Source organism: Solanum dulcamara, chromosome 7, assembly GCF_947179165.1.
Source record: "Solanum dulcamara chromosome 7, daSolDulc1.2, whole genome shotgun sequence".
Classification (NCBI taxonomy): Eukaryota; Viridiplantae; Streptophyta; class Magnoliopsida; order Solanales; family Solanaceae; genus Solanum; species Solanum dulcamara.
In genome coordinates this window covers 64,317,964-64,340,848 of record NC_077243.1, presented here as the reverse complement: position 1 = coordinate 64,340,848, position 22,885 = coordinate 64,317,964, and the positions used below count along the sequence as shown (strand labels likewise).

Genomic DNA, 22,885 nt, shown 5'->3' with positions numbered 1-22,885 from the left:
ACGCCCGTCCCTTAGCGCCTCCATCGCACGTCCTAACGGCGTCTAGGCCCCGAATGTCGTGTCCGCAAAAAAATACTTGTTGTCGAGTAGACGAAACCGTGCCGAATTCCGACAAAAAGGAGGGATGCAACACGAGGACTTCCCAGGGGGTCACCCATCCTAGTACTACTCTCGCCCAAGCACGCTTAACTTCGGAGTTCTGATGGGATCCGGTGCGTTAGTGCTGGTATGATCGCATCCATCATTCCTAGCGCTCTAAATTCTATTAAACACCCCCTTCCCCTCCCAAACGCCCCGGCGTGCGCCCTGCCCTCCACGCACCGACGCACCCTGCCGCCTGTCACGCCCGTCCTTAGCGCCTCCATCGCACGTCCTAACGGCGTCTAGGTCCCGAATGTCGTGTCCGCAAAAAAATACTTGTTGTCGAGTAGACGAAACCGTGCCGAATTCCGACAAAAAGGAGGGATGCAACACGAGGACTTCCCAGGGGGTCACCCATCCTAGTACTACTCTCGCCCAAGCACGCTTAACTTCGGAGTTCTGATGGGATCCGGTGCGTTAGTGCTGGTATGATCGCATCCATCATTCCTAGCGCTCTAAATTCTATTAAACACCCCCTTCCCCTCCCAAACGCCCCGGCGTGCGCCCTGCCCTCCACGCACCGACGCACCCTGCCGCCTGTCACGCCCGTCCTTAGCGCCTCCATCGCACGTCCTAACGGCGTCTAGGCCCCGAATGTCGTGTCCGCAAAAAAATACTTGTTGTCGAGTAGACGAAACCGTGCCGAATTCCGACAAAAAGGAGGGATGCAACACGAGGACTTCCCAGGGGGTCACCCATCCTAGTACTACTCTCGCCCAAGCACGCTTAACTTCGGAGTTCTGATGGGATCCGGTGCGTTAGTGCTGGTATGATCGCATCCATCATTCCTAGCGCTCTAAATTCTATTAAACACCCCCTTCCCCTCCCAAACGCCCCGGCGTGCGCCCTGCCCTCCACGCACCGACGCACCCTGCCGCCTGTCACGCCCGTCCTTAGCGCCTCCATCGCACGTCCTAACGGCGTCTAGGCCCCGAATGTCGTGTCCGCAAAAAAAATACTTGTTGTCGAGTAGACGAAACCGTGCCGAATTCCGACAAAAAGGAGGGATGCAACACGAGGACTTCCCAGGGGGTCACCCATCCTAGTACTACTCTCGCCCAAGCACGCTTAACTTCGGAGTTCTGATGGGATCCGGTGCGTTAGTGCTGGTATGATCGCATCCATCATTCCTAGCGCTCTAAATTCTATTAAACACCCCCTTCCCCTCCCAAACGCCCCGGCGTGCGCCCTGCCCTCCACGCACCGACGCACCCTGCCGCCTGTCACGCCCGTCCTTAGCGCCTCCATCGCACGTCCTAACGGCGTCTAGGCCCCGAATGTCGTGTCCGCAAAAAAATACTTGTTGTCGAGTAGACGAAACCGTGCCGAATTCCGACAAAAAGGAGGGATGCAACACGAGGACTTCCCAGGGGGTCACCCATCCTAGTACTACTCTCGCCCAAGCACGCTTAACTTCGGAGTTCTGATGGGATCCGGTGCGTTAGTGCTGGTATGATCGCATCCATCATTCCTAGCGCTCTAAATTCTATTAAACACCCCCTTCCCCTCCCAAACGCCCCGGCGTGCGCCCTGCCCTCCACGCACCGACGCACCCTGCCGCCTGTCACGCCCGTCCTTAGCGCCTCCATCGCACGTCCTAACGGCGTCTAGGCCCCGAATGTCGTGTCCGCAAAAAAATACTTGTTGTCGAGTAGACGAAACCGTGCCGAATTCCGACAAAAAGGAGGGATGCAACACGAGGACTTCCCAGGGGGTCACCCATCCTAGTACTACTCTCGCCCAAGCACGCTTAACTTCGGAGTTCTGATGGGATCCGGTGCGTTAGTGCTGGTATGATCGCATCCATCATTCCTAGCGCTCTAAATTCTATTAAACACCCCCTTCCCCTCCCAAACGCCCCGGCGTGCGCCCTGCCCTCCACGCACCGACGCACCCTGCCGCCTGTCACGCCCGTCCTTAGCGCCTCCATCGCACGTCCTAACGGCGTCTAGGCCCCGAATGTCGTGTCCGCAAAAAAATACTTGTTGTCGAGTAGACGAAACCGTGCCGAATTCCGACAAAAAGGAGGGATGCAACACGAGGACTTCCCAGGGGGTCACCCATCCTAGTACTACTCTCGCCCAAGCACGCTTAACTTCGGAGTTCTGATGGGATCCGGTGCGTTAGTGCTGGTATGATCGCATCCATCATTCCTAGCGCTCTAAATTCTATTAAACACCCCCTTCCCCTCCCAAACGCCCCGGCGTGCGCCCTGCCCTCCACGCACCGACGCACCCTGCCGCCTGTCACGCCCGTCCTTAGCGCCTCCATCGCACGTCCTAACGGCGTCTAGGCCCCGAATGTCGTGTCCGCAAAAAAATACTTGTTGTCGAGTAGACGAAACCGTGCCGAATTCCGACAAAAAGGAGGGATGCAACACGAGGACTTCCCAGGGGGTCACCCATCCTAGTACTACTCTCGCCCAAGCACGCTTAACTTCGGAGTTCTGATGGGATCCGGTGCCTTAGTGCTGGTATGATCGCATCCATCATTCCTAGCGCTCTAAATTCTATTAAACACCCCCTTCCCCTCCCAAACGCCCCGGCGTGCGCCCTGCCCTCCACGCACCGACGCACCCTGCCGCCTGTCACGCCCGTCCTTAGCGCCTCCATCGCACGTCCTAACGGCGTCTAGGCCCCGAATGTCGTGTCCGCAAAAAAATACTTGTTGTCGAGTAGACGAAACCGTGCCGAATTCCGACAAAAAGGAGGGATGCAACACGAGGACTTCCCAGGGGGTCACCCATCCTAGTACTACTCTCGCCCAAGCACGCTTAACTTCGGAGTTCTGATGGGATCCGGTGCGTTAGTGCTGGTATGATCGCATCCATCATTCCTAGCGCTCTAAATTCTATTAAACACCCCCTTCCCCTCCCAAACGCCCCGGCGTGCGCCCTGCCCTCCACGCACCGACGAACCCTGCCGCCTGTCACGCCCGTCCTAAGCGCCTCCATCGCACGTCCTAACGGCGTCTAGGCCCCGAATGTCGTGTCCGCAAAAAAATACTTGTTGTCGAGTAGACGAAACCGTGCCGAATTCCGACAAAAAGGAGGGATGCAACACGAGGACTTCCCAGGGGGTCACCCATCCTAGTACTACTCTCGCCCAAGCACGCTTAACTTCGGAGTTCTGATGGGATCCGGTGCGTTAGTGCTGGTATGATCGCATCCATCATTCCTAGCGCTCTAAATTCTATTAAACACCCCCCTTCCCCTCCCAAACGCCCCGGCGTGCGCCCTGCCCTCCACGCACCGACGCACCCTGCCGCCTGTCACGCCCGTCCTAAGCGCCTCCATCGCACGTCCTAACGGCGTCTAGGCCCCGAATGTCGTGTCCGCAAAAAAATACTTGTTGTCGAGTAGACGAAACCGTGCCGAATTCCGACAAAAAGGAGGGATGCAACACGAGGACTTCCCAGGGGGTCACCCATCCTAGTACTACTCTCGCCCAAGCACGCTTAACTTCGGAGTTCTGATGGGATCCGGTGCGTTAGTGCTGGTATGATCGCATCCATCATTCCTAGCGCTCTAAATTCTATTAAACACCCCCTTCCCCTCCCAAACGCCCCGGCGTGCGCCCTGCCCTCCACGCACCGACGCACCCTGCCGCCTGTCACGCCCGTCCTTAGCGCCTCCATCGCACGTCCTAACGGCGTCTAGGCCCCGAATGTCGTGTCCGCAAAAAAATACTTGTTGTCGAGTAGACGAAACCGTGCCGAATTCCGACAAAAAGGAGGGATGCAACACGAGGACTTCCCAGGGGGTCACCCATCCTAGTACTACTCTCGCCCAAGCACGCTTAACTTCGGAGTTCTGATGGGATCCGGTGCGTTAGTGCTGGTATGATCGCATCCATCATTCCTAGCGCTCTAAATTCTATTAAACACCCCCTTCCCCTCCCAAACGCCCCGGCGTGCGCCCTGCCCTCCACGCACCGACGCACCCTGCCGCCTGTCACGCCCGTCCTTAGCGCCTCCATCGCACGTCCTAACGGCGTCTAGGCCCCGAATGTCGTGTCCGCAAAAAAATACTTGTTGTCGAGTAGACGAAACCGTGCCGAATTCCGACAAAAAGGAGGGATGCAACACGAGGACTTCCCAGGGGGTCACCCATCCTAGTACTACTCTCGCCCAAGCACGCTTAACTTCGGAGTTCTGATGGGATCCGGTGCGTTAGTGCTGGTATGATCGCATCCATCATTCCTAGCGCTCTAAATTCTATTAAACACCCCCTTCCCCTCCCAAACGCCCCGGCGTGCGCCCTGCCCTCCACGCACCGACGCACCCTGCCGCCTGTCACGCCCGTCCTTAGCGCCTCCATCGCACGTCCTAACGGCGTCTAGGCCCCGAATGTCGTGTCCGCAAAAAAATACTTGTTGTCGAGTAGACGAAACCGTGCCGAATTCCGACAAAAAGGAGGGATGCAACACGAGGACTTCCCAGGGGGTCACCCATCCTAGTACTACTCTCGCCCAAGCACGCTTAACTTCGGAGTTCTGATGGGATCCGGTGCGTTAGTGCTGGTATGATCGCATCCATCATTCCTAGCGCTCTAAATTCTATTAAACACCCCCTTCCCCTCCCAAACGCCCCGGCGTGCGCCCTGCCCTCCACGCACCGACGCACCCTGCCGCCTGTCACGCCCGTCCTAAGCGCCTCCATCGCACGTCCTAACGGCGTCTAGGCCCCGAATGTCGTGTCCGCAAAAAAATACTTGTTGTCGAGTAGACGAAACCGTGCCGAATTCCGACAAAAAGGAGGGATGCAACACGAGGACTTCCCAGGGGGTCACCCATCCTAGTACTACTCTCGCCCAAGCACGCTTAACTTCGGAGTTCTGATGGGATCCGGTGCGTTAGTGCTGGTATGATCGCATCCATCATTCCTAGCGCTCTAAATTCTATTAAACACCCCCTTCCCCTCCCAAACGCCCCGGCGTGCGCCCTGCCCTCCACGCACCGACGCACCCTGCCGCCTGTCACGCCCGTCCTAAGCGCCTCCATCGCACGTCCTAACGGCGTCTAGGCCCCGAATGTCGTGTCCGCAAAAAAATACTTGTTGTCGAGTAGACGAAACCGTGCCGAATTCCGACAAAAAGGAGGGATGCAACACGAGGACTTCCCAGGGGGTCACCCATCCTAGTACTACTCTCGCCCAAGCACGCTTAACTTCGGAGTTCTGATGGGATCCGGTGCGTTAGTGCTGGTATGATCGCATCCATCATTCCTAGCGCTCTAAATTCTATTAAACACCCCCTTCCCCTCCCAAACGCCCCGGCGTGCGCCCTGCCCTCCACGCACCGACGCACCCTGCCGCCTGTCACGCCCGTCCTTAGCGCCTCCATCGCACGTCCTAACGGCGTCTAGGCCCCGAATGTCGTGTCCGCAAAAAAATACTTGTTGTCGAGTAGACGAAACCGTGCCGAATTCCGACAAAAAGGAGGGATGCAACACGAGGACTTCCCAGGGGGTCACCCATCCTAGTACTACTCTCGCCCAAGCACGCTTAACTTCGGAGTTCTGATGGGATCCGGTGCGTTAGTGCTGGTATGATCGCATCCATCATTCCTAGCGCTCTAAATTCTATTAAACACCCCCTTCCCCTCCCAAACGCCCCGGCGTGCGCCCTGCCCTCCACGCACCGACGCACCCTGCCGCCTGTCACGCCCGTCCTTAGCGCCTCCATCGCACGTCCTAACGGCGTCTAGGCCCCGAATGTCGTGTCCGCAAAAAAATACTTGTTGTCGAGTAGACGAAACCGTGCCGAATTCCGACAAAAAGGAGGGATGCAACACGAGGACTTCCCAGGGGGTCACCCATCCTAGTACTACTCTCGCCCAAGCACGCTTAACTTCGGAGTTCTGATGGGATCCGGTGCGTTAGTGCTGGTATGATCGCATCCATCATTCCTAGCGCTCTAAATTCTATTAAACACCCCCTTCCCCTCCCAAACGCCCCGGCGTGCGCCCTGCCCTCCACGCACCGACGCACCCTGCCGCCTGTCACGCCCGTCCTTAGCGCCTCCATCGCACGTCCTAACGGCGTCTAGGCCCCGAATGTCGTGTCCGCAAAAAAATACTTGTTGTCGAGTAGACGAAACCGTGCCGAATTCCGACAAAAAGGAGGGATGCAACACGAGGACTTCCCAGGGGGTCACCCATCCTAGTACTACTCTCGCCCAAGCACGCTTAACTTCGGAGTTCTGATGGGATCCGGTGCGTTAGTGCTGGTATGATCGCATCCATCATTCCTAGCGCTCTAAATTCTATTAAACACCCCCTTCCCCTCCCAAACGCCCCGGCGTGCGCCCTGCCCTCCACGCACCGACGCACCCTGCCGCCTGTCACGCCCGTCCTTAGCGCCTCCATCGCACGTCCTAACGGCGTCTAGGCCCCGAATGTCGTGTCCGCAAAAAAATACTTGTTGTCGAGTAGACGAAACCGTGCCGAATTCCGACAAAAAGGAGGGATGCAACACGAGGACTTCCCAGGGGGTCACCCATCCTAGTACTACTCTCGCCCAAGCACGCTTAACTTCGGAGTTCTGATGGGATCCGGTGCGTTAGTGCTGGTATGATCGCATCCATCATTCCTAGCGCTCTAAATTCTATTAAACACCCCCTTCCCCTCCCAAACGCCCCGGCGTGCGCCCTGCCCTCCACGCACCGACGCACCCTGCCGCCTGTCACGCCCGTCCTTAGCGCCTCCATCGCACGTCCTAACGGCGTCTAGGCCCCGAATGTCGTGTCCGCAAAAAAATACTTGTTGTCGAGTAGACGAAACCGTGCCGAATTCCGACAAAAAGGAGGGATGCAACACGAGGACTTCCCAGGGGGTCACCCATCCTAGTACTACTCTCGCCCAAGCACGCTTAACTTCGGAGTTCTGATGGGATCCGGTGCGTTAGTGCTGGTATGATCGCATCCATCATTCCTAGCGCTCTAAATTCTATTAAACACCCCCTTCCCCTCCCAAACGCCCCGGCGTGCGCCCTGCCCTCCACGCACCGACGCACCCTGCCGCCTGTCACGCCCGTCCTTAGCGCCTCCATCGCACGTCCTAACGGCGTCTAGGCCCCGAATGTCGTGTCCGCAAAAAAATACTTGTTGTCGAGTAGACGAAACCGTGCCGAATTCCGACAAAAAGGAGGGATGCAACACGAGGACTTCCCAGGGGGTCACCCATCCTAGTACTACTCTCGCCCAAGCACGCTTAACTTCGGAGTTCTGATGGGATCCGGTGCGTTAGTGCTGGTATGATCGCATCCATCATTCCTAGCGCTCTAAATTCTATTAAACACCCCCTTCCCCTCCCAAACGCCCCGGCGGTGCGCCATGCCCTCCACGCACCGACGCACCCTGCCGCCTGTCACGCCCGTCCTTAGCGCCTCCATCGCACGTCCTAACGGCGTCTAGGCCCCGAATGTCGTGTCCGCAAAAAAATACTTGTTGTCGAGTAGACGAAACCGTGCCGAATTCCGACAAAAAGGAGGGATGCAACACGAGGACTTCCCAGGGGGTCACCCATCCTAGTACTACTCTCGCCCAAGCACGCTTAACTTCGGAGTTCTGATGGGATCCGGGCGTTAGTGCTGGTATGATCGCATCCATCATTCCTAGCGCTCTAAATTCTATTAAACACCCCCTTCCCCTCCCAAACGCCCCGGCGTGCGCCCTGCCCTCCACGCACCGACGAACCCTGCCGCCTGTCACGCCCGTCCTAAGCGCCTCCATCGCACGTCCTAACGGCGTCTAGGCCCCGAATGTCGTGTCCGCAAAAAAATACTTGTTGTCGAGTAGACGAAACCGTGCCGAATTCCGACAAAAAGGAGGGATGCAACACGAGGACTTCCCAGGGGGTCACCCATCCTAGTACTACTCTCGCCCAAGCACGCTTAACTTCGGAGTTCTGATGGGATCCGGTGCGTTAGTGCTGGTATGATCGCATCCATCATTCCTAGCGCTCTAAATTCTATTAAACACCCCCTTCCCCTCCCAAACGCCCCGGCGTGCGCCCTGCCCTCCACGCACCGACGCACCCTGCCGCCTGTCACGCCCGTCCTAAGCGCCTCCATCGCACGTCCTAACGGCGTCCTAGGCCCCGAATGTCGTGTCCGCAAAAAAATACTTGTTGTCGAGTAGACGAAACCGTGCCGAATTCCGACAAAAAGGAGGGATGCAACACGAGGACTTCCCAGGGGGTCACCCATCCTAGTACTACTCTCGCCCAAGCACGCTTAACTTCGGAGTTCTGATGGGATCCGGTGCGTTAGTGCTGGTATGATCGCATCCATCATTCCTAGCGCTCTAAATTCTATTAAACACCCCCTTCCCCTCCCAAACGCCCCGGCGTGCGCCCTGCCCTCCACGCACCGACGCACCCTGCCGCCTGTCACGCCCGTCCTTAGCGCCTCCATCGCACGTCCTAACGGCGTCTAGGCCCCGAATGTCGTGTCCGCAAAAAAATACTTGTTGTCGAGTAGACGAAACCGTGCCGAATTCCGACAAAAAGGAGGGATGCAACACGAGGACTTCCCAGGGGGTCACCCATCCTAGTACTACTCTCGCCCAGGCACGCTTAACTTCGGAGTTCTGATGGGATCCGGTGCGTTAGTGCTGGTATGATCGCATCCATCATTCCTAGCGCTCTAAATTCTATTAAACACCCCCTTCCCCTCCCAAACGCCCCGGCGTGCGCCCTGCCCTCCACGCACCGACGCACCCTGCCGCCTGTCACGCCCGTCCTTAGCGCCTCCATCGCACGTCCTAACGGCGTCTAGGCCCCGAATGTCGTGTCCGCAAAAAAATACTTGTTGTCGAGTAGACGAAACCGTGCCGAATTCCGACAAAAAGGAGGGATGCAACACGAGGACTTCCCAGGGGGTCACCCATCCTAGTACTACTCTCGCCCAGGCACGCTTAACTTCGGAGTTCTGATGGGATCCGGTGCGTTAGTGCTGGTATGATCGCATCCATCATTCCTAGCGCTCTAAATTCTATTAAACACCCCCTTCCCCTCCCAAACGCCCCGGCGTGCGCCCTGCCCTCCACGCACCGACGCACCCTGCCGCCTGTCACGCCCGTCCTTAGCGCCTCCATCGCACGTCCTAACGGCGTCTAGGCCCCGAATGTCGTGTCCGCAAAAAAATACTTGTTGTCGAGTAGACGAAACCGTGCCGAATTCCGACAAAAAGGAGGGATGCAACACGAGGACTTCCCAGGGGGTCACCCATCCTAGTACTACTCTCGCCCAGGCACGCTTAACTTCGGAGTTCTGATGGGATCCGGTGCGTTAGTGCTGGTATGATCGCATCCATCATTCCTAGCGCTCTAAATTCTATTAAACACCCCCTTCCCCTCCCAAACGCCCCGGCGTGCGCCCTGCCCTCCACGCACCGACGCACCCTGCCGCCTGTCACGCCCGTCCTTAGCGCCTCCATCGCACGTCCTAACGGCGTCTAGGCCCCGAATGTCGTGTCCGCAAAAAAATACTTGTTGTCGAGTAGACGAAACCGTGCCGAATTCCGACAAAAAGGAGGGATGCAACACGAGGACTTCCCAGGGGGTCACCCATCCTAGTACTACTCTCGCCCAGGCACGCTTAACTTCGGAGTTCTGATGGGATCCGGTGCGTTAGTGCTGGTATGATCGCATCCATCATTCCTAGCGCTCTAAATTCTATTAAACACCCCCTTCCCCTCCCAAACGCCCCGGCGTGCGCCCTGCCCTCCACGCACCGACGCACCCTGCCGCCTGTCACGCCCGTCCTTAGCGCCTCCATCGCACGTCCTAACGGCGTCTAGGCCCCGAATGTCGTGTCCGCAAAAAAATACTTGTTGTCGAGTAGACGAAACCGTGCCGAATTCCGACAAAAAGGAGGGATGCAACACGAGGACTTCCCAGGGGGTCACCCATCCTAGTACTACTCTCGCCCAAGCACGCTTAACTTCGGAGTTCTGATGGGATCCGGTGCGTTAGTGCTGGTATGATCGCATCCATCATTCCTAGCGCTCTAAATTCTATTAAACACCCCCGTCCCCTCCCAAACGCCCCGGCGTGCGCCCTGCCCTCCACGCACCGACGCACCCTGCCGCCTGTCACGCCCGTCCTTAGCGCCTCCATCGCACGTCCTAACGGCGTCTAGGCCCCGAATGTCGTGTCCGCAAAAAAATACTTGTTGTCGAGTAGACGAAACCGTGCCGAATTCCGACAAAAAGGAGGGATGCAACACGAGGACTTCCCAGGGGGTCACCCATCCTAGTACTACTCTCGCCCAAGCACGCTTAACTTCGGAGTTCTGATGGGATCCGGTGCGTTAGTGCTGGTATGATCGCATCCATCATTCCTAGCGCTCTAAATTCTATTAAACACCCCCTTCCCCTCCCAAACGCCCCGGCGTGCGCCCTGCCCTCCACGCACCGACGCACCCTGCCGCCTGTCACGCCCGTCCTTAGCGCCTCCATCGCACGTCCTAACGGCGTCTAGGCCCCGAATGTCGTGTCCGCAAAAAAATACTTGTTGTCGAGTAGACGAAACCGTGCCGAATTCCGACAAAAAGGAGGGATGCAACACGAGGACTTCCCAGGGGGTCACCCATCCTAGTACTACTCTCGCCCAAGCACGCTTAACTTCGGAGTTCTGATGGGATCCGGTGCGTTAGTGCTGGTATGATCGCATCCATCATTCCTAGCGCTCTAAATTCTATTAAACACCCCCTTCCCCTCCCAAACGCCCCGGCGTGCGCCCTGCCCTCCACGCACCGACGCACCCTGCCGCCTGTCACGCCCGTCCTTAGCGCCTCCATCGCACGTCCTAACGGCGTCTAGGCCCCGAATGTCGTGTCCGCAAAAAAATACTTGTTGTCGAGTAGACGAAACCGTGCCGAATTCCGACAAAAAGGAGGGATGCAACACGAGGACTTCCCAGGGGGTCACCCATCCTAGTACTACTCTCGCCCAAGCACGCTTAACTTCGGAGTTCTGATGGGATCCGGTGCGTTAGTGCTGGTATGATCGCATCCATCATTCCTAGCGCTCTAAATTCTATTAAACACCCCCTTCCCCTCCCAAACGCCCCGGCGTGCGCCCTGCCCTCCACGCACCGACGCACCCTGCCGCCTGTCACGCCCGTCCTTAGCGCCTCCATCGCACGTCCTAACGGCGTCTAGGCCCCGAATGTCGTGTCCGCAAAAAAATACTTGTTGTCGAGTAGACGAAACCGTGCCGAATTCCGACAAAAAGGAGGGATGCAACACGAGGACTTCCCAGGGGGTCACCCATCCTAGTACTACTCTCGCCCAAGCACGCTTAACTTCGGAGTTCTGATGGGATCCGGTGCGTTAGTGCTGGTATGATCGCATCCATCATTCCTAGCGCTCTAAATTCTATTAAACACCCCCTTCCCCTCCCAAACGCCCCGGCGTGCGCCCTGCCCTCCACGCACCGACGCACCCTGCCGCCTGTCACGCCCGTCCTTAGCGCCTCCATCGCACGTCCCAACGGCGTCTAGGCCCCGAATGTCGTGTCCGCAAAAAAATACTTGTTGTCGAGTAGACGAAACCGTGCCGAATTCCGACAAAAAGGAGGGATGCAACACGAGGACTTCCCAGGGGGTCACCCATCCTAGTACTACTCTCGCCCAAGCACGCTTAACTTCGGAGTTCTGATGGGATCCGGTGCGTTAGTGCTGGTATGATCGCATCCATCATTCCTAGCGCTCTAAATTCTATTAAACACCCCCTTCCCCTCCCAAACGCCCCGGCGTGCGCCCTGCCCTCCACGCACCGACGCACCCTGCCGCCTGTCACGCCCGTCCTTAGCGCCTCCATCGCACGTCCTAACGGCGTCTAGGCCCCGAATGTCGTGTCCGCAAAAAAATACTTGTTGTCGAGTAGACGAAACCGTGCCGAATTCCGACAAAAAGGAGGGATGCAACACGAGGACTTCCCAGGGGGTCACCCATCCTAGTACTACTCTCGCCCAAGCACGCTTAACTTCGGAGTTCTGATGGGATCCGGTGCGTTAGTGCTGGTATGATCGCATCCATCATTCCTAGCGCTCTAAATTCTATTAAACACCCCCTTCCCCTCCCAAACGCCCCGGCGTGCGCCCTGCCCTCCACGCACCGACGCACCCTGCCGCCTGTCACGCCCGTCCTTAGCGCCTCCATCGCACGTCCTAACGGCGTCTAGGCCCCGAATGTCGTGTCCGCAAAAAAATACTTGTTGTCGAGTAGACGAAACCGTGCCGAATTCCGACAAAAAGGAGGGATGCAACACGAGGACTTCCCAGGGGGTCACCCATCCTAGTACTACTCTCGCCCAAGCACGCTTAACTTCGGAGTTCTGATGGGATCCGGTGCGTTAGTGCTGGTATGATCGCATCCATCATTCCTAGCGCTCTAAATTCTATTAAACACCCCCTTCCCCTCCCAAACGCCCCGGCGTGCGCCCTGCCCTCCACGCACCGACGCACCCTGCCGCCTGTCACGCCCGTCCTTAGCGCCTCCATCGCACGTCCTAACGGCGTCTAGGCCCCGAATGTCGTGTCCGCAAAAAAATACTTGTTGTCGAGTAGACGAAACCGTGCCGAATTCCGACAAAAAGGAGGGATGCAACACGAGGACTTCCCAGGGGGTCACCCATCCTAGTACTACTCTCGCCCAAGCACGCTTAACTTCGGAGTTCTGATGGGATCCGGTGCGTTAGTGCTGGTATGATCGCATCCATCATTCCTAGCGCTCTAAATTCTATTAAACACCCCCTTCCCCTCCCAAACGCCCCGGCGTGAGCCCTGCCCTCCACGCACCGACGAACCCTGCCGCCTGTCACGCCCGTCCTAAGCGCCTCCATCGCACGTCCTAACGGCGTCTAGGCCCCGAATGTCGTGTCCGCAAAAAAATACTTGTTGTCGAGTAGACGAAACCGTGCCGAATTCCGACAAAAAGGAGGGATGCAACACGAGGACTTCCCAGGGGGTCACCCATCCTAGTACTACTCTCGCCCAAGCACGCTTAACTTCGGAGTTCTGATGGGATCCGGTGCGTTAGTGCTGGTATGCTCGCATCCATCATTCCTAGCGCTCTAAATTCTATTAAACACCCCCTTCCCCTCCCAAACGCCCCGGCGTGCGCCCTGCCCTCCACGCACCGACGCACCCTGCCGCCTGTCACGCCCGTCCTTAGCGCCTCCATCGCACGTCCTAACGGCGTCTAGGCCCCGAATGTCGTGTCCGCAAAAAAATACTTGTTGTCGAGTAGACGAAACCGTGCCGAATTCCGACAAAAAGGAGGGATGCAACACGAGGACTTCCCAGGGGGTCACCCATCCTAGTACTACTCTCGCCCAAGCACGCTTAACTTCGGAGTTCTGATGGGATCCGGTGCGTTAGTGCTGGTATGATCGCATCCATCATTCCTAGCGCTCTAAATTCTATTAAACACCCCCTTCCCCTCCCAAACGCCCCGGCGTGCGCCCTGCCCTCCACGCACCGACGCACCCTGCCGCCTGTCACGCCCGTCCTTAGCGCCTCCATCGCACGTCCTAACGGCGTCTAGGCCCCGAATGTCGTGTCCGCAAAAAAATACTTGTTGTCGAGTAGACGAAACCGTGCCGAATTCCGACAAAAAGGAGGGATGCAACACGAGGACTTCCCAGGGGGTCACCCATCCTAGTACTACTCTCGCCCAAGCACGCTTAACTTCGGAGTTCTGATGGGATCCGGTGCGTTAGTGCTGGTATGATCGCATCCATCATTCCTAGCGCTCTAAATTCTATTAAACACCCCCTTCCCCTCCCAAACGCCCCGGCGTGCGCCCTGCCCTCCACGCACCGACGCACCCTGCCGCCTGTCACGCCCGTCCTTAGCGCCTCCATCGCACGTCCTAACGGCGTCTAGGCCCCGAATGTCGTGTCCGCAAAAAAATACTTGTTGTCGAGTAGACGAAACCGTGCCGAATTCCGACAAAAAGGAGGGATGCAACACGAGGACTTCCCAGGGGGTCACCCATCCTAGTACTACTCTCGCCCAAGCACGCTTAACTTCGGAGTTCTGATGGGATCCGGTGCGTTAGTGCTGGTATGATCGCATCCATCATTCCTAGCGCTCTAAATTCTATTAAACACCCCCTTCCCCTCCCAAACGCCCCGGCGTGCGCCCTGCCCTCCACGCACCGACGAACCCTGCCGCCTGTCACGCCCGTCCTAAGCGCCTCCATCGCACGTCCTAACGGCGTCTAGGCCCCGAATGTCGTGTCCGCAAAAAAATACTTGTTGTCGAGTAGACGAAACCGTGCCGAATTCCGACAAAAAGGAGGGATGCAACACGAGGACTTCCCAGGGGGTCACCCATCCTAGTACTACTCTCGCCCAAGCACGCTTAACTTCGGAGTTCTGATGGGATCCGGTGCGTTAGTGCTGGTATGATCGCATCCATCATTCCTAGCGCTCTAAATTCTATTAAACACCCCCTTCCCCTCCCAAACGCCCCGGCGTGCGCCCTGCCCTCCACGCACCGACGAACCCTGCCGCCTGTCACGCCCGTCCTAAGCGCCTCCATCGCACGTCCTAACGGCGTCTAGGCCCCGAATGTCGTGTCCGCAAAAAAATACTTGTTGTCGAGTAGACGAAACCGTGCCGAATTCCGACAAAAAGGAGGGATGCAACACGAGGACTTCCCAGGGGGTCACCCATCCTAGTACTACTCTCGCCCAAGCACGCTTAACTTCGGAGTTCTGATGGGATCCGGTGCGTTAGTGCTGGTATGATCGCATCCATCATTCCTAGCGCTCTAAATTCTATTAAACACCCCCTTCCCCTCCCAAACGCCCCGGCGTGCGCCCTGCCCTCCACGCACCGACGCACCCTGCCGCCTGTCACGCCCGTCCTAAGCGCCTCCATCGCACGTCCTAACGGCGTCTAGGCCCCGAATGTCGTGTCCGCAAAAAAATACTTGTTGTCGAGTAGACGAAACCGTGCCGAATTCCGACAAAAAGGAGGGATGCAACACGAGGACTTCCCAGGGGGTCACCCATCCTAGTACTACTCTCGCCCAAGCACGCTTAACTTCGGAGTTCTGATGGGATCCGGTGCGTTAGTGCTGGTATGATCGCATCCATCATTCCTAGCGCTCTAAATTCTATTAAACACCCCCTTCCCCTCCCAAACGCCCCGGCGTGCGCCCTGCCCTCCACGCACCGACGCACCCTGCCGCCTGTCACGCCCGTCCTTAGCGCCTCCATCGCACGTCCTAACGGCGTCTAGGCCCCGAATGTCGTGTCCGCAAAAAAATACTTGTTGTCGAGTAGACGAAACCGTGCCGAATTCCGACAAAAAGGAGGGATGCAACACGAGGACTTCCCAGGGGGTCACCCATCCTAGTACTACTCTCGCCCAAGCACGCTTAACTTCGGAGTTCTGATGGGATCCGGTGCGTTAGTGCTGGTATGATCGCATCCATCATTCCTAGCGCTCTAAATTCTATTAAACACCCCCTTCCCCTCCCAAACGCCCCGGCGTGCGCCCTGCCCTCCACGCACCGACGCACCCTGCCGCCTGTCACGCCCGTCCTTAGCGCCTCCATCGCACGTCCTAACGGCGTCTAGGCCCCGAATGTCGTGTCCGCAAAAAAATACTTGTTGTCGAGTAGACGAAACCGTGCCGAATTCCGACAAAAAGGAGGGATGCAACACGAGGACTTCCCAGGGGGTCACCCATCCTAGTACTACTCTCGCCCAAGCACGCTTAACTTCGGAGTTCTGATGGGATCCGGTGCGTTAGTGCTGGTATGATCGCATCCATCATTCCTAGCGCTCTAAATTCTATTAAACACCCCCTTCCCCTCCCAAACGCCCCGGCGTGCGCCCTGCCCTCCACGCACCGACGCACCCTGCCGCCTGTCACGCCCGTCCTTAGCGCCTCCATCGCACGTCCTAACGGCGTCTAGGCCCCGAATGTCGTGTCCGCAAAAAAATACTTGTTGTCGAGTAGACGAAACCGTGCCGAATTCCGACAAAAAGGAGGGATGCAACACGAGGACTTCCCAGGGGGTCACCCATCCTAGTACTACTCTCGCCCAAGCACGCTTAACTTCGGAGTTCTGATGGGATCCGGTGCGTTAGTGCTGGTATGATCGCATCCATCATTCCTAGCGCTCTAAATTCTATTAAACACCCCCTTCCCCTCCCAAACGCCCCGGCGTGCGCCCTGCCCTCCACGCACCGACGCACCCTGCCGCCTGTCACGCCCGTCCTTAGCGCCTCCATCGCACGTCCTAACGGCGTCTAGGCCCCGAATGTCGTGTCCGCAAAAAAATACTTGTTGTCGAGTAGACGAAACCGTGCCGAATTCCGACAAAAAGGAGGGATGCAACACGAGGACTTCCCAGGGGGTCACCCATCCTAGTACTACTCTCGCCCAAGCACGCTTAACTTCGGAGTTCTGATGGGATCCGGTGCGTTAGTGCTGGTATGATCGCATCCATCATTCCTAGCGCTCTAAATTCTATTAAACACCCCCTTCCCCTCCCAAACGCCCCGGCGTGCGCCCTGCCCTCCACGCACCGACGCACCCTGCCGCCGGTCACGCCCGTCCTTAGCGCCTCCATCGCACGTCCTAACGGCGTCTAGGCCCCGAATGTCGTGTCCGCAAAAAAATACTTGTTGTCGAGTAGACGAAACCGTGCCGAATTCCGACAAAAAGGAGGGATGCAACACGAGGACTTCCCAGGGGGTCACCCATCCTAGTACTACTCTCGCCCAAGCACGCTTAACTTCGGAGTTCTGATGGGATCCGGTGCGTTAGTGCTGGTATGATCGCATCCATCATTCCTAGCGCTCTAAATTCTATTAAACACCCCCTTCCCCTCCCAAACGCCCCGGCGTGCGCCCTGCCCTCCACGCACCGACGCACCCTGCCGCCTGTCACGCCCGTCCTTAGCGCCTCCATCGCACGTCCTAACGGCGTCTAGGCCCCGAATGTCGTGTCCGCAAAAAAATACTTGTTGTCGAGTAGACGAAACCGTGCCGAATTCCGACAAAAAGGAGGGATGCAACACGAGGACTTCCCAGGGGGTCACCCATCCTAGTACTACTCTCGCCCAAGCACGCTTAACTTCGGAGTTCTGATGGGATCCGGTGCGTTAGTGCTGGTATGATCGCATCCATCATTCCTAGCGCTCTAAATTCTATTAAACACCCCCTTCCCCTCCCAAACGCCCCGGCGTGCGCCCTGCCCTCCACGCACCGACGAACCCTGCCGCCTGTCACGCCCGTCCTAAGCGCCTCCATCGCACGTCCTAACGGCGTCTAGGCCCCGAATGTCGTGTCCGCAAAAAAATACTTGTTGTCGAGTAGACGAAACCGTGCCGAATTCCGACAAAAAGGAGGGATGCAACACGAGGACTTCCCAGGGGGTCACCCATCCTAGTACTACTCTCGCCCAAGCACGCTTAACTTCGGAGTTCTGATGGGATCCGGTGCGTTAGTGCTGGTATGATCGCATCCATCATTCCTAGCGCTCTAAATTCTATTAAACCCCCCCTTCCCCTCCCAAACGCCCCGGCGTGCGCCCTGCCCTCCACGCACCGACGCACCCTGCCGCCTGTCACGCCCGTCCTTAGCGCCTCCATCGCACGTCCTAACGGCGTCTAGGCCCCGAATGTCGTGTCCGCAAAAAAATACTTGTTGTCGAGTAGACGAAACCGTGCCGAATTCCGACAAAAAGGAGGGATGCAACACGAGGACTTCCCAGGGGGTCACCCATCCTAGTACTACTCTCGCCCAAGCACGCTTAACTTCGGAGTTCTGATGGGATCCGGTGCGTTAGTGCTGGTATGATCGCATCCATCATTCCTAGCGCTCTAAATTCTATTAAACACCCCCTTCCCCTCCCAAACGCCCCGGCGTGCGCCCTGCCCTCCACGCACCGACGCACCCTGCCGCCTGTCACGCCCGTCCTTAGCGCCTCCATCGCACGTCCTAACGGCGTCTAGGCCCCGAATGTCGTGTCCGCAAAAAAATACTTGTTGTCGAGTAGACGAAACCGTGCCGAATTCCGACAAAAAGGAGGGATGCAACACGAGGACTTCCCAGGGGGTCACCCATCCTAGTACTACTCTCGCCCAAGCACGCTTAACTTCGGAGTTCTGATGGGATCCGGTGCGTTAGTGCTGGTATGATCGCATCCATCATTCCTAGCGCTCTAAATTCTATTAAACACCCCCTTCCCCTCCCAAACGCCCCGGCGTGCGCCCTGCCCTCCACGCACCGACGCACCCTGCCGCCTGTCACGCCCGTCCTTAGCGCCTCCATCGCACGTCCTAACGGCGTCTAGGCCCCGAATGTCGTGTCCGCAAAAAAATACTTGTTGTCGAGTAGACGAAACCGTGCCGAATTCCGACAAAAAGGAGGGATGCAACACGAGGACTTCCCAGGGGGTCACCCATCCTAGTACTACTCTCGCCCAAGCACGCTTAACTTCGGAGTTCTGATGGGATCCGGTGCGTTAGTGCTGGTATGATCGCATCCATCATTCCTAGCGCTCTAAATTCTATTAAACACCCCCTTCCCCTCCCAAACGCCCCGGCGTGCGCCCTGCCCTCCACGCACCGACGCACCCTGCCGCCTGTCACGCCCGTCCTTAGCGCCTCCATCGCACGTCCTAACGGCGTCTAGGCCCCGAATGTCGTGTCCGCAAAAAAATACTTGTTGTCGAGTAGACGAAACCGTGCCGAATTCCGACAAAAAGGAGGGATGCAACACGAGGACTTCCCAGGGGGTCACCCATCCTAGTACTACTCTCGCCCAAGCACGCTTAACTTCGGAGTTCTGATGGGATCCGGTGCGTTAGTGCTGGTATGATCGCATCCATCATTCCTAGCGCTCTAAATTCTATTAAACACCCCCTTCCCCTCCCAAACGCCCCGGCGTGCGCCCTGCCCTCCACGCACCGACGCACCCTGCCGCCTGTCACGCCCGTCCTTAGCGCCTCCATCGCACGTCCTAACGGCGTCTAGGCCCCGAATGTCGTGTCCGCAAAAAAATACTTGTTGTCGAGTAGACGAAACCGTGCCGAATTCCGACAAAAAGGAGGGATGCAACACGAGGACTTCCCAGGGGGTCACCCATCCTAGTACTACTCTCGCCCAAGCACGCTTAACTTCGGAGTTCTGATGGGATCCGGTGCGTTAGTGCTGGTATGATCGCATCCATCATTCCTAGCGCTCTAAATTCTATTAAACACCCCCTTCCCCTCCCAAACGCCCCGGCGTGCGCCCTGCCCTCCACGCACCGACGCACCCTGCCGCCTGTCACGCCCGTCCTAAGCGCCTCCATCGCACATCCTAACGGCGTCTAGGCCCCGAATGTCGTGTCCGCAAAAAAATACTTGTTGTCGAGTAGACGAAACCGTGCCGAATTCCGACAAAAAGGAGGGATGCAACACGAGGACTTCCCAGGGGGTCACCCATCCTAGTACTACTCTCGCCCAAGCACGCTTAACTTCGGAGTTCTGATGGGATCCGGTGCGTTAGTGCTGGTATGATCGCATCCATCATTCCTAGCGCTCTAAATTCTATTAAACACCCCCTTCCCCTCCCAAACGCCCCGGCGTGCGCCCTGCCCTCCACGCACCGACGCACCCTGCCGCCTGTCACGCCCGTCCTTAGCGCCTCCATCGCACGTCCTAACGGCGTCTAGGCCCCGAATGTCGTGTCCGCAAAAAAATACTTGTTGTCGAGTAGACGAAACCGTGCCGAATTCCGACAAAAAGGAGGGATGCAACACGAGGACTTCCCAGGGGGTCACCCATCCTAGTACTACTCTCGCCCAAGCACGCTTAACTTCGGAGTTCTGATGGGATCCGGTGCGTTAGTGCTGGTATGATCGCATCCATCATTCCTAGCGCTCTAAATTCTATTAAACACCCCCTTCCCCTCCCAAACGCCCCGGCGTGCGCCCTGCCCTCCACGCACCGACGCACCCTGCCGCCTGTCACGCCCGTCCTTAGCGCCTCCATCGCACGTCCTAACGGCGTCTAGGCCCCGAATGTCGTGTCCGCAAAAAAATACTTGTTGTCGAGTAGACGAAACCGTGCCGAATTCCGACAAAAAGGAGGGATGCAACACGAGGACTTCCCAGGGGGTCACCCATCCTAGTACTACTCTCGCCCAAGCACGCTTAACTTCGGAGTTCTGATGGGATCCGGTGCGTTAGTGCTGGTATGATCGCATCCATCATTCCTAGCGCTCTAAATTCTATTAAACACCCCCTTCCCCTCCCAAACGCCCCGGCGTGCGCCCTGCCCTCCACGCACCGACGCACCCTGCCGCCTGTCACGCCCGTCCTTAGCGCCTCCATCGCACGTCCTAACGGCGTCTAGGCCCCGAATGTCGTGTCCCGCAAAAAAATACTTGTTGTCGAGTAGACGAAACCGTGCCGAATTCCGACAAAAAGGAGGGATGCAACACGAGGACTTCCCAGGGGGTCACCCATCCTAGTACTACTCTCGCCCAAGCACGCTTAACTTCGGAGTTCTGATGGGATCCGGTGCGTTAGTGCTGGTATGATCGCATCCATCATTCCTAGCGCTCTAAATTCTATTAAACACCCCCCTTCCCCTCCCAAACGCCCCGGCGTGCGCCCTGCCCTCCACGCACCGACCGCACCCTGCCGCCTGTCACGCCCGTCCTTAGCGCCTCCATCGCACGTCCTAACGGCGTCTAGGCCCCGAATGTCGTGTCCGCAAAAAAATACTTGTTGTCGAGTAGACGAAACCGTGCCGAATTCCGACAAAAAGGAGGGATGCAACACGAGGACTTCCCAGGGGGTCACCCATCCTAGTACTACTCTCGCCCAAGCACGCTTAACTTCGGAGTTCTGATGGGATCCGGTGCGTTAGTGCTGGTATGATCGCATCCATCATTCCTAGCGCTCTAAATTCTATTAAACACCCCCTTCCCCTCCCAAACGCCCCGGCGTGCGCCCTGCCCTCCACGCACCGACGCACCCTGCCGCCTGTCACGCCCGTCCCTTAGCGCCTCCATCGCACGTCCTAACGGCGTCTAGGCCCCGAATGTCGTGTCCGCAAAAAAATACTTGTTGTCGAGTAGACGCAACCGTGCCGAATTCCGACAAAAAGGAGGGATGCAACACGAGGACTTCCCAGGGGGTCACCCATCCTAGTACTACTCTCGCCCAAGCACGCTTAACTTCGGAGTTCTGATGGGATCCGGTGCGTTAGTGCTGGTATGATCGCATCCATCATTCCTAGCGCTCTAAATTCTATTAAACACCCCCTTCCCCTCCCAAACGCCCCGGCGTGCGCCCTGCCCTCCACGCACCGACGCACCCTGCCGCCTGTCACGCCCGTCCTTAGCGCCTCCATCGCACGTCCTAACGGCGTCTAGGCCCCGAATGTCGTGTCCGCAAAAAAATACTTGTTGTCGAGTAGACGAAACCGTGCCGAATTCCGACCAAAAAGGAGGGATGCAACACGAGGACTTCCCAGGGGGTCACCCATCCTAGTACTACTCTCGCCCAAGCACGCTTAACTTCGGAGTTCTGATGGGATCCGGTGCGTTAGTGCTGGTATGATCGCATCCATCATTCCTAGCGCTCTAAATTCTATTAAACACCCCCTTCCCCTCCCAAACGCCCCGGCGTGCGCCCTGCCCTCCACGCACCGACGCACCCTGCCGCCTGTCACGCCCCGTCCTTAGCGCCTCCATCGCACGTCCTAACGGCGTCTAGGCCCCGAATGTCGTGTCCGCAAAAAAATACTTGTTGTCGAGTAGACGAAACCGTGCCGAATTCCGACAAAAAGGAGGGATGCAACACGAGGACTTCCCAGGGGGTCACCCATCCTAGTACTACTCTCGCCCAAGCACGCTTAACTTCGGAGTTCTGATGGGATCCGGTGCGTTAGTGCTGGTATGATCGCATCCATCATTCCTAGCGCTCTAAATTCTATTAAACACCCCCTTCCCCTCCCAAACGCCCCGGCGTGCGCCCTGCCCTCCACGCACCGACGAACCCTGCCGCCTGTCACGCCCGTCCTAAGCGCCTCCATCGCACGTCCTAACGGCGTCTAGGCCCCGAATGTCGTGTCCGCAAAAAATACTTGTTGTCGAGTAGACGAAACCGTGCCGAATTCCGACAAAAAGGGAGGGATGCAACACGAGGACTTCCCAGGGGGTCACCCATCCTAGTACTACTCTCGCCCAAGCACGCTTAACTTCGGAGTTCTGATGGGATCCGGTGCGTTAGTGCTGGTATGATCGCATCCATCATTCCTAGCGCTCTAAATTCTATTAAACACCCCCCTTCCCCCTCCCAAACGCCCCGGCGTGCGCCCTGCCCTCCACGCACCGACGAACCCTGCCGCCTGTCACGCCCGTCCCTAAGCGCCTCCATCGCACGTCCTAACGGCGTCTAGGCCCCGGAATGTCGTGTCCGCAAAAAAATACTTGTTGTCGAGTAGACGAAAACCGTGCCGAATTCCGACAAAAAGGAGGGATGCAACACGAGGACTTCCCAGGGGGTCACCCATCCTAGTAACTACTCTCGCCCAAGCACGCTTAACTTCGGAGTTCTGATGGGATCCGGTGCGTTAGTGCTGGTATGATCGCATCCATCATTCCTAGCGCTCTAAATTCTATTAAACACCCCCTTCCCCTCCCAAACGCCCCGGCGTGCGCCCTGCCCTCCCTCGCACCCGACGCACCCTGCCCGCCTGTCACGCCCGTCCTAAGCGCCT

At 57.5% G+C, this 22,885-nt stretch overlaps 67 non-coding genes across 67 annotated transcripts; all 67 read right to left on the bottom strand.

Annotated features, from left to right (window-relative positions):
* Positions 1-121: 121 nt before the first annotated feature.
* LOC129897321 (5S ribosomal RNA) lies at positions 122-240 on the bottom strand. The gene has a single exon (XR_008768417.1). It is a non-coding gene; the product is annotated as a 5S ribosomal RNA (ribosomal RNA).
* A 222-nt stretch (positions 241-462) lies between these two features.
* On the bottom strand, positions 463-581 carry LOC129897320 (5S ribosomal RNA). Its single transcript, XR_008768416.1, has one exon. It is a non-coding gene; the product is annotated as a 5S ribosomal RNA (ribosomal RNA).
* Positions 582-803: 222 nt separating this feature from the next.
* Positions 804-922, bottom strand: LOC129897318 (5S ribosomal RNA). Its single transcript, XR_008768414.1, has one exon. It is a non-coding gene; the product is annotated as a 5S ribosomal RNA (ribosomal RNA).
* Positions 923-1,145: 223 nt separating this feature from the next.
* Positions 1,146-1,264, bottom strand: LOC129897317 (5S ribosomal RNA). Its single transcript, XR_008768413.1, has one exon. It is a non-coding gene; the product is annotated as a 5S ribosomal RNA (ribosomal RNA).
* Positions 1,265-1,486: 222 nt separating this feature from the next.
* LOC129897316 (5S ribosomal RNA) lies at positions 1,487-1,605 on the bottom strand. The gene has a single exon (XR_008768412.1). It is a non-coding gene; the product is annotated as a 5S ribosomal RNA (ribosomal RNA).
* Positions 1,606-1,827: 222 nt separating this feature from the next.
* On the bottom strand, positions 1,828-1,946 carry LOC129897315 (5S ribosomal RNA). The gene has a single exon (XR_008768411.1). It is a non-coding gene; the product is annotated as a 5S ribosomal RNA (ribosomal RNA).
* A 222-nt stretch (positions 1,947-2,168) lies between these two features.
* LOC129897314 (5S ribosomal RNA) lies at positions 2,169-2,287 on the bottom strand. Its single transcript, XR_008768410.1, has one exon. It is a non-coding gene; the product is annotated as a 5S ribosomal RNA (ribosomal RNA).
* A 222-nt stretch (positions 2,288-2,509) lies between these two features.
* LOC129897403 (5S ribosomal RNA) lies at positions 2,510-2,628 on the bottom strand. The gene has a single exon (XR_008768496.1). It is a non-coding gene; the product is annotated as a 5S ribosomal RNA (ribosomal RNA).
* Positions 2,629-2,850: 222 nt separating this feature from the next.
* LOC129897313 (5S ribosomal RNA) lies at positions 2,851-2,969 on the bottom strand. The gene has a single exon (XR_008768409.1). It is a non-coding gene; the product is annotated as a 5S ribosomal RNA (ribosomal RNA).
* A 222-nt stretch (positions 2,970-3,191) lies between these two features.
* LOC129897311 (5S ribosomal RNA) lies at positions 3,192-3,310 on the bottom strand. The gene has a single exon (XR_008768408.1). It is a non-coding gene; the product is annotated as a 5S ribosomal RNA (ribosomal RNA).
* Positions 3,311-3,533: 223 nt separating this feature from the next.
* LOC129897310 (5S ribosomal RNA) lies at positions 3,534-3,652 on the bottom strand. Its single transcript, XR_008768407.1, has one exon. It is a non-coding gene; the product is annotated as a 5S ribosomal RNA (ribosomal RNA).
* A 222-nt stretch (positions 3,653-3,874) lies between these two features.
* Positions 3,875-3,993, bottom strand: LOC129897309 (5S ribosomal RNA). Its single transcript, XR_008768406.1, has one exon. It is a non-coding gene; the product is annotated as a 5S ribosomal RNA (ribosomal RNA).
* A 222-nt stretch (positions 3,994-4,215) lies between these two features.
* On the bottom strand, positions 4,216-4,334 carry LOC129897308 (5S ribosomal RNA). Its single transcript, XR_008768405.1, has one exon. It is a non-coding gene; the product is annotated as a 5S ribosomal RNA (ribosomal RNA).
* A 222-nt stretch (positions 4,335-4,556) lies between these two features.
* On the bottom strand, positions 4,557-4,675 carry LOC129897306 (5S ribosomal RNA). The gene has a single exon (XR_008768403.1). It is a non-coding gene; the product is annotated as a 5S ribosomal RNA (ribosomal RNA).
* A 222-nt stretch (positions 4,676-4,897) lies between these two features.
* LOC129897305 (5S ribosomal RNA) lies at positions 4,898-5,016 on the bottom strand. Its single transcript, XR_008768402.1, has one exon. It is a non-coding gene; the product is annotated as a 5S ribosomal RNA (ribosomal RNA).
* A 222-nt stretch (positions 5,017-5,238) lies between these two features.
* LOC129897304 (5S ribosomal RNA) lies at positions 5,239-5,357 on the bottom strand. Its single transcript, XR_008768401.1, has one exon. It is a non-coding gene; the product is annotated as a 5S ribosomal RNA (ribosomal RNA).
* Positions 5,358-5,579: 222 nt separating this feature from the next.
* LOC129897303 (5S ribosomal RNA) lies at positions 5,580-5,698 on the bottom strand. Its single transcript, XR_008768400.1, has one exon. It is a non-coding gene; the product is annotated as a 5S ribosomal RNA (ribosomal RNA).
* Positions 5,699-5,920: 222 nt separating this feature from the next.
* LOC129897302 (5S ribosomal RNA) lies at positions 5,921-6,039 on the bottom strand. Its single transcript, XR_008768399.1, has one exon. It is a non-coding gene; the product is annotated as a 5S ribosomal RNA (ribosomal RNA).
* Positions 6,040-6,261: 222 nt separating this feature from the next.
* Positions 6,262-6,380, bottom strand: LOC129897301 (5S ribosomal RNA). The gene has a single exon (XR_008768398.1). It is a non-coding gene; the product is annotated as a 5S ribosomal RNA (ribosomal RNA).
* Positions 6,381-6,602: 222 nt separating this feature from the next.
* On the bottom strand, positions 6,603-6,721 carry LOC129897300 (5S ribosomal RNA). Its single transcript, XR_008768397.1, has one exon. It is a non-coding gene; the product is annotated as a 5S ribosomal RNA (ribosomal RNA).
* A 222-nt stretch (positions 6,722-6,943) lies between these two features.
* Positions 6,944-7,062, bottom strand: LOC129897299 (5S ribosomal RNA). Its single transcript, XR_008768396.1, has one exon. It is a non-coding gene; the product is annotated as a 5S ribosomal RNA (ribosomal RNA).
* A 222-nt stretch (positions 7,063-7,284) lies between these two features.
* Positions 7,285-7,403, bottom strand: LOC129897298 (5S ribosomal RNA). Its single transcript, XR_008768395.1, has one exon. It is a non-coding gene; the product is annotated as a 5S ribosomal RNA (ribosomal RNA).
* Positions 7,404-7,626: 223 nt separating this feature from the next.
* Positions 7,627-7,744, bottom strand: LOC129897667 (5S ribosomal RNA). The gene has a single exon (XR_008768744.1). It is a non-coding gene; the product is annotated as a 5S ribosomal RNA (ribosomal RNA).
* Positions 7,745-7,966: 222 nt separating this feature from the next.
* Positions 7,967-8,085, bottom strand: LOC129897297 (5S ribosomal RNA). The gene has a single exon (XR_008768394.1). It is a non-coding gene; the product is annotated as a 5S ribosomal RNA (ribosomal RNA).
* A 223-nt stretch (positions 8,086-8,308) lies between these two features.
* LOC129897294 (5S ribosomal RNA) lies at positions 8,309-8,427 on the bottom strand. The gene has a single exon (XR_008768392.1). It is a non-coding gene; the product is annotated as a 5S ribosomal RNA (ribosomal RNA).
* Positions 8,428-8,649: 222 nt separating this feature from the next.
* On the bottom strand, positions 8,650-8,768 carry LOC129897398 (5S ribosomal RNA). The gene has a single exon (XR_008768491.1). It is a non-coding gene; the product is annotated as a 5S ribosomal RNA (ribosomal RNA).
* Positions 8,769-8,990: 222 nt separating this feature from the next.
* LOC129897397 (5S ribosomal RNA) lies at positions 8,991-9,109 on the bottom strand. Its single transcript, XR_008768490.1, has one exon. It is a non-coding gene; the product is annotated as a 5S ribosomal RNA (ribosomal RNA).
* A 222-nt stretch (positions 9,110-9,331) lies between these two features.
* Positions 9,332-9,450, bottom strand: LOC129897396 (5S ribosomal RNA). The gene has a single exon (XR_008768489.1). It is a non-coding gene; the product is annotated as a 5S ribosomal RNA (ribosomal RNA).
* A 222-nt stretch (positions 9,451-9,672) lies between these two features.
* On the bottom strand, positions 9,673-9,791 carry LOC129897394 (5S ribosomal RNA). Its single transcript, XR_008768487.1, has one exon. It is a non-coding gene; the product is annotated as a 5S ribosomal RNA (ribosomal RNA).
* A 222-nt stretch (positions 9,792-10,013) lies between these two features.
* Positions 10,014-10,132, bottom strand: LOC129897293 (5S ribosomal RNA). Its single transcript, XR_008768391.1, has one exon. It is a non-coding gene; the product is annotated as a 5S ribosomal RNA (ribosomal RNA).
* A 222-nt stretch (positions 10,133-10,354) lies between these two features.
* Positions 10,355-10,473, bottom strand: LOC129897292 (5S ribosomal RNA). The gene has a single exon (XR_008768390.1). It is a non-coding gene; the product is annotated as a 5S ribosomal RNA (ribosomal RNA).
* Positions 10,474-10,695: 222 nt separating this feature from the next.
* On the bottom strand, positions 10,696-10,814 carry LOC129897291 (5S ribosomal RNA). The gene has a single exon (XR_008768389.1). It is a non-coding gene; the product is annotated as a 5S ribosomal RNA (ribosomal RNA).
* A 222-nt stretch (positions 10,815-11,036) lies between these two features.
* LOC129897290 (5S ribosomal RNA) lies at positions 11,037-11,155 on the bottom strand. The gene has a single exon (XR_008768388.1). It is a non-coding gene; the product is annotated as a 5S ribosomal RNA (ribosomal RNA).
* A 222-nt stretch (positions 11,156-11,377) lies between these two features.
* On the bottom strand, positions 11,378-11,496 carry LOC129897289 (5S ribosomal RNA). The gene has a single exon (XR_008768387.1). It is a non-coding gene; the product is annotated as a 5S ribosomal RNA (ribosomal RNA).
* A 222-nt stretch (positions 11,497-11,718) lies between these two features.
* Positions 11,719-11,837, bottom strand: LOC129897288 (5S ribosomal RNA). The gene has a single exon (XR_008768386.1). It is a non-coding gene; the product is annotated as a 5S ribosomal RNA (ribosomal RNA).
* Positions 11,838-12,059: 222 nt separating this feature from the next.
* LOC129897287 (5S ribosomal RNA) lies at positions 12,060-12,178 on the bottom strand. Its single transcript, XR_008768385.1, has one exon. It is a non-coding gene; the product is annotated as a 5S ribosomal RNA (ribosomal RNA).
* A 222-nt stretch (positions 12,179-12,400) lies between these two features.
* LOC129897286 (5S ribosomal RNA) lies at positions 12,401-12,519 on the bottom strand. Its single transcript, XR_008768384.1, has one exon. It is a non-coding gene; the product is annotated as a 5S ribosomal RNA (ribosomal RNA).
* Positions 12,520-12,741: 222 nt separating this feature from the next.
* LOC129897285 (5S ribosomal RNA) lies at positions 12,742-12,860 on the bottom strand. The gene has a single exon (XR_008768383.1). It is a non-coding gene; the product is annotated as a 5S ribosomal RNA (ribosomal RNA).
* A 222-nt stretch (positions 12,861-13,082) lies between these two features.
* LOC129897472 (5S ribosomal RNA) lies at positions 13,083-13,201 on the bottom strand. The gene has a single exon (XR_008768561.1). It is a non-coding gene; the product is annotated as a 5S ribosomal RNA (ribosomal RNA).
* A 222-nt stretch (positions 13,202-13,423) lies between these two features.
* Positions 13,424-13,542, bottom strand: LOC129897283 (5S ribosomal RNA). The gene has a single exon (XR_008768381.1). It is a non-coding gene; the product is annotated as a 5S ribosomal RNA (ribosomal RNA).
* A 222-nt stretch (positions 13,543-13,764) lies between these two features.
* On the bottom strand, positions 13,765-13,883 carry LOC129897282 (5S ribosomal RNA). Its single transcript, XR_008768380.1, has one exon. It is a non-coding gene; the product is annotated as a 5S ribosomal RNA (ribosomal RNA).
* A 222-nt stretch (positions 13,884-14,105) lies between these two features.
* On the bottom strand, positions 14,106-14,224 carry LOC129897281 (5S ribosomal RNA). The gene has a single exon (XR_008768379.1). It is a non-coding gene; the product is annotated as a 5S ribosomal RNA (ribosomal RNA).
* Positions 14,225-14,446: 222 nt separating this feature from the next.
* Positions 14,447-14,565, bottom strand: LOC129897279 (5S ribosomal RNA). The gene has a single exon (XR_008768378.1). It is a non-coding gene; the product is annotated as a 5S ribosomal RNA (ribosomal RNA).
* A 222-nt stretch (positions 14,566-14,787) lies between these two features.
* On the bottom strand, positions 14,788-14,906 carry LOC129897278 (5S ribosomal RNA). The gene has a single exon (XR_008768377.1). It is a non-coding gene; the product is annotated as a 5S ribosomal RNA (ribosomal RNA).
* A 222-nt stretch (positions 14,907-15,128) lies between these two features.
* On the bottom strand, positions 15,129-15,247 carry LOC129897276 (5S ribosomal RNA). Its single transcript, XR_008768375.1, has one exon. It is a non-coding gene; the product is annotated as a 5S ribosomal RNA (ribosomal RNA).
* A 222-nt stretch (positions 15,248-15,469) lies between these two features.
* On the bottom strand, positions 15,470-15,588 carry LOC129897275 (5S ribosomal RNA). The gene has a single exon (XR_008768374.1). It is a non-coding gene; the product is annotated as a 5S ribosomal RNA (ribosomal RNA).
* Positions 15,589-15,810: 222 nt separating this feature from the next.
* LOC129897273 (5S ribosomal RNA) lies at positions 15,811-15,929 on the bottom strand. Its single transcript, XR_008768373.1, has one exon. It is a non-coding gene; the product is annotated as a 5S ribosomal RNA (ribosomal RNA).
* Positions 15,930-16,151: 222 nt separating this feature from the next.
* On the bottom strand, positions 16,152-16,270 carry LOC129897272 (5S ribosomal RNA). Its single transcript, XR_008768372.1, has one exon. It is a non-coding gene; the product is annotated as a 5S ribosomal RNA (ribosomal RNA).
* A 222-nt stretch (positions 16,271-16,492) lies between these two features.
* Positions 16,493-16,611, bottom strand: LOC129897271 (5S ribosomal RNA). Its single transcript, XR_008768371.1, has one exon. It is a non-coding gene; the product is annotated as a 5S ribosomal RNA (ribosomal RNA).
* A 222-nt stretch (positions 16,612-16,833) lies between these two features.
* On the bottom strand, positions 16,834-16,952 carry LOC129897269 (5S ribosomal RNA). Its single transcript, XR_008768369.1, has one exon. It is a non-coding gene; the product is annotated as a 5S ribosomal RNA (ribosomal RNA).
* A 222-nt stretch (positions 16,953-17,174) lies between these two features.
* Positions 17,175-17,293, bottom strand: LOC129897268 (5S ribosomal RNA). The gene has a single exon (XR_008768368.1). It is a non-coding gene; the product is annotated as a 5S ribosomal RNA (ribosomal RNA).
* A 222-nt stretch (positions 17,294-17,515) lies between these two features.
* Positions 17,516-17,634, bottom strand: LOC129897267 (5S ribosomal RNA). The gene has a single exon (XR_008768367.1). It is a non-coding gene; the product is annotated as a 5S ribosomal RNA (ribosomal RNA).
* A 222-nt stretch (positions 17,635-17,856) lies between these two features.
* On the bottom strand, positions 17,857-17,975 carry LOC129897266 (5S ribosomal RNA). The gene has a single exon (XR_008768366.1). It is a non-coding gene; the product is annotated as a 5S ribosomal RNA (ribosomal RNA).
* A 222-nt stretch (positions 17,976-18,197) lies between these two features.
* Positions 18,198-18,316, bottom strand: LOC129897265 (5S ribosomal RNA). Its single transcript, XR_008768365.1, has one exon. It is a non-coding gene; the product is annotated as a 5S ribosomal RNA (ribosomal RNA).
* Positions 18,317-18,538: 222 nt separating this feature from the next.
* LOC129897264 (5S ribosomal RNA) lies at positions 18,539-18,657 on the bottom strand. The gene has a single exon (XR_008768364.1). It is a non-coding gene; the product is annotated as a 5S ribosomal RNA (ribosomal RNA).
* Positions 18,658-18,879: 222 nt separating this feature from the next.
* Positions 18,880-18,998, bottom strand: LOC129897263 (5S ribosomal RNA). Its single transcript, XR_008768363.1, has one exon. It is a non-coding gene; the product is annotated as a 5S ribosomal RNA (ribosomal RNA).
* Positions 18,999-19,220: 222 nt separating this feature from the next.
* Positions 19,221-19,339, bottom strand: LOC129897262 (5S ribosomal RNA). The gene has a single exon (XR_008768362.1). It is a non-coding gene; the product is annotated as a 5S ribosomal RNA (ribosomal RNA).
* Positions 19,340-19,561: 222 nt separating this feature from the next.
* LOC129897261 (5S ribosomal RNA) lies at positions 19,562-19,680 on the bottom strand. Its single transcript, XR_008768361.1, has one exon. It is a non-coding gene; the product is annotated as a 5S ribosomal RNA (ribosomal RNA).
* Positions 19,681-19,902: 222 nt separating this feature from the next.
* On the bottom strand, positions 19,903-20,021 carry LOC129897260 (5S ribosomal RNA). The gene has a single exon (XR_008768360.1). It is a non-coding gene; the product is annotated as a 5S ribosomal RNA (ribosomal RNA).
* A 222-nt stretch (positions 20,022-20,243) lies between these two features.
* On the bottom strand, positions 20,244-20,362 carry LOC129897258 (5S ribosomal RNA). Its single transcript, XR_008768358.1, has one exon. It is a non-coding gene; the product is annotated as a 5S ribosomal RNA (ribosomal RNA).
* Positions 20,363-20,585: 223 nt separating this feature from the next.
* Positions 20,586-20,704, bottom strand: LOC129897257 (5S ribosomal RNA). The gene has a single exon (XR_008768357.1). It is a non-coding gene; the product is annotated as a 5S ribosomal RNA (ribosomal RNA).
* A 224-nt stretch (positions 20,705-20,928) lies between these two features.
* LOC129897256 (5S ribosomal RNA) lies at positions 20,929-21,047 on the bottom strand. Its single transcript, XR_008768356.1, has one exon. It is a non-coding gene; the product is annotated as a 5S ribosomal RNA (ribosomal RNA).
* Positions 21,048-21,270: 223 nt separating this feature from the next.
* On the bottom strand, positions 21,271-21,389 carry LOC129897255 (5S ribosomal RNA). The gene has a single exon (XR_008768355.1). It is a non-coding gene; the product is annotated as a 5S ribosomal RNA (ribosomal RNA).
* Positions 21,390-21,612: 223 nt separating this feature from the next.
* Positions 21,613-21,731, bottom strand: LOC129897254 (5S ribosomal RNA). Its single transcript, XR_008768354.1, has one exon. It is a non-coding gene; the product is annotated as a 5S ribosomal RNA (ribosomal RNA).
* Positions 21,732-21,954: 223 nt separating this feature from the next.
* Positions 21,955-22,073, bottom strand: LOC129897253 (5S ribosomal RNA). Its single transcript, XR_008768353.1, has one exon. It is a non-coding gene; the product is annotated as a 5S ribosomal RNA (ribosomal RNA).
* Positions 22,074-22,295: 222 nt separating this feature from the next.
* On the bottom strand, positions 22,296-22,414 carry LOC129897252 (5S ribosomal RNA). The gene has a single exon (XR_008768352.1). It is a non-coding gene; the product is annotated as a 5S ribosomal RNA (ribosomal RNA).
* Positions 22,415-22,641: 227 nt separating this feature from the next.
* On the bottom strand, positions 22,642-22,761 carry LOC129897650 (5S ribosomal RNA). Its single transcript, XR_008768728.1, has one exon. It is a non-coding gene; the product is annotated as a 5S ribosomal RNA (ribosomal RNA).
* Positions 22,762-22,885: the final 124 nt, after the last annotated feature.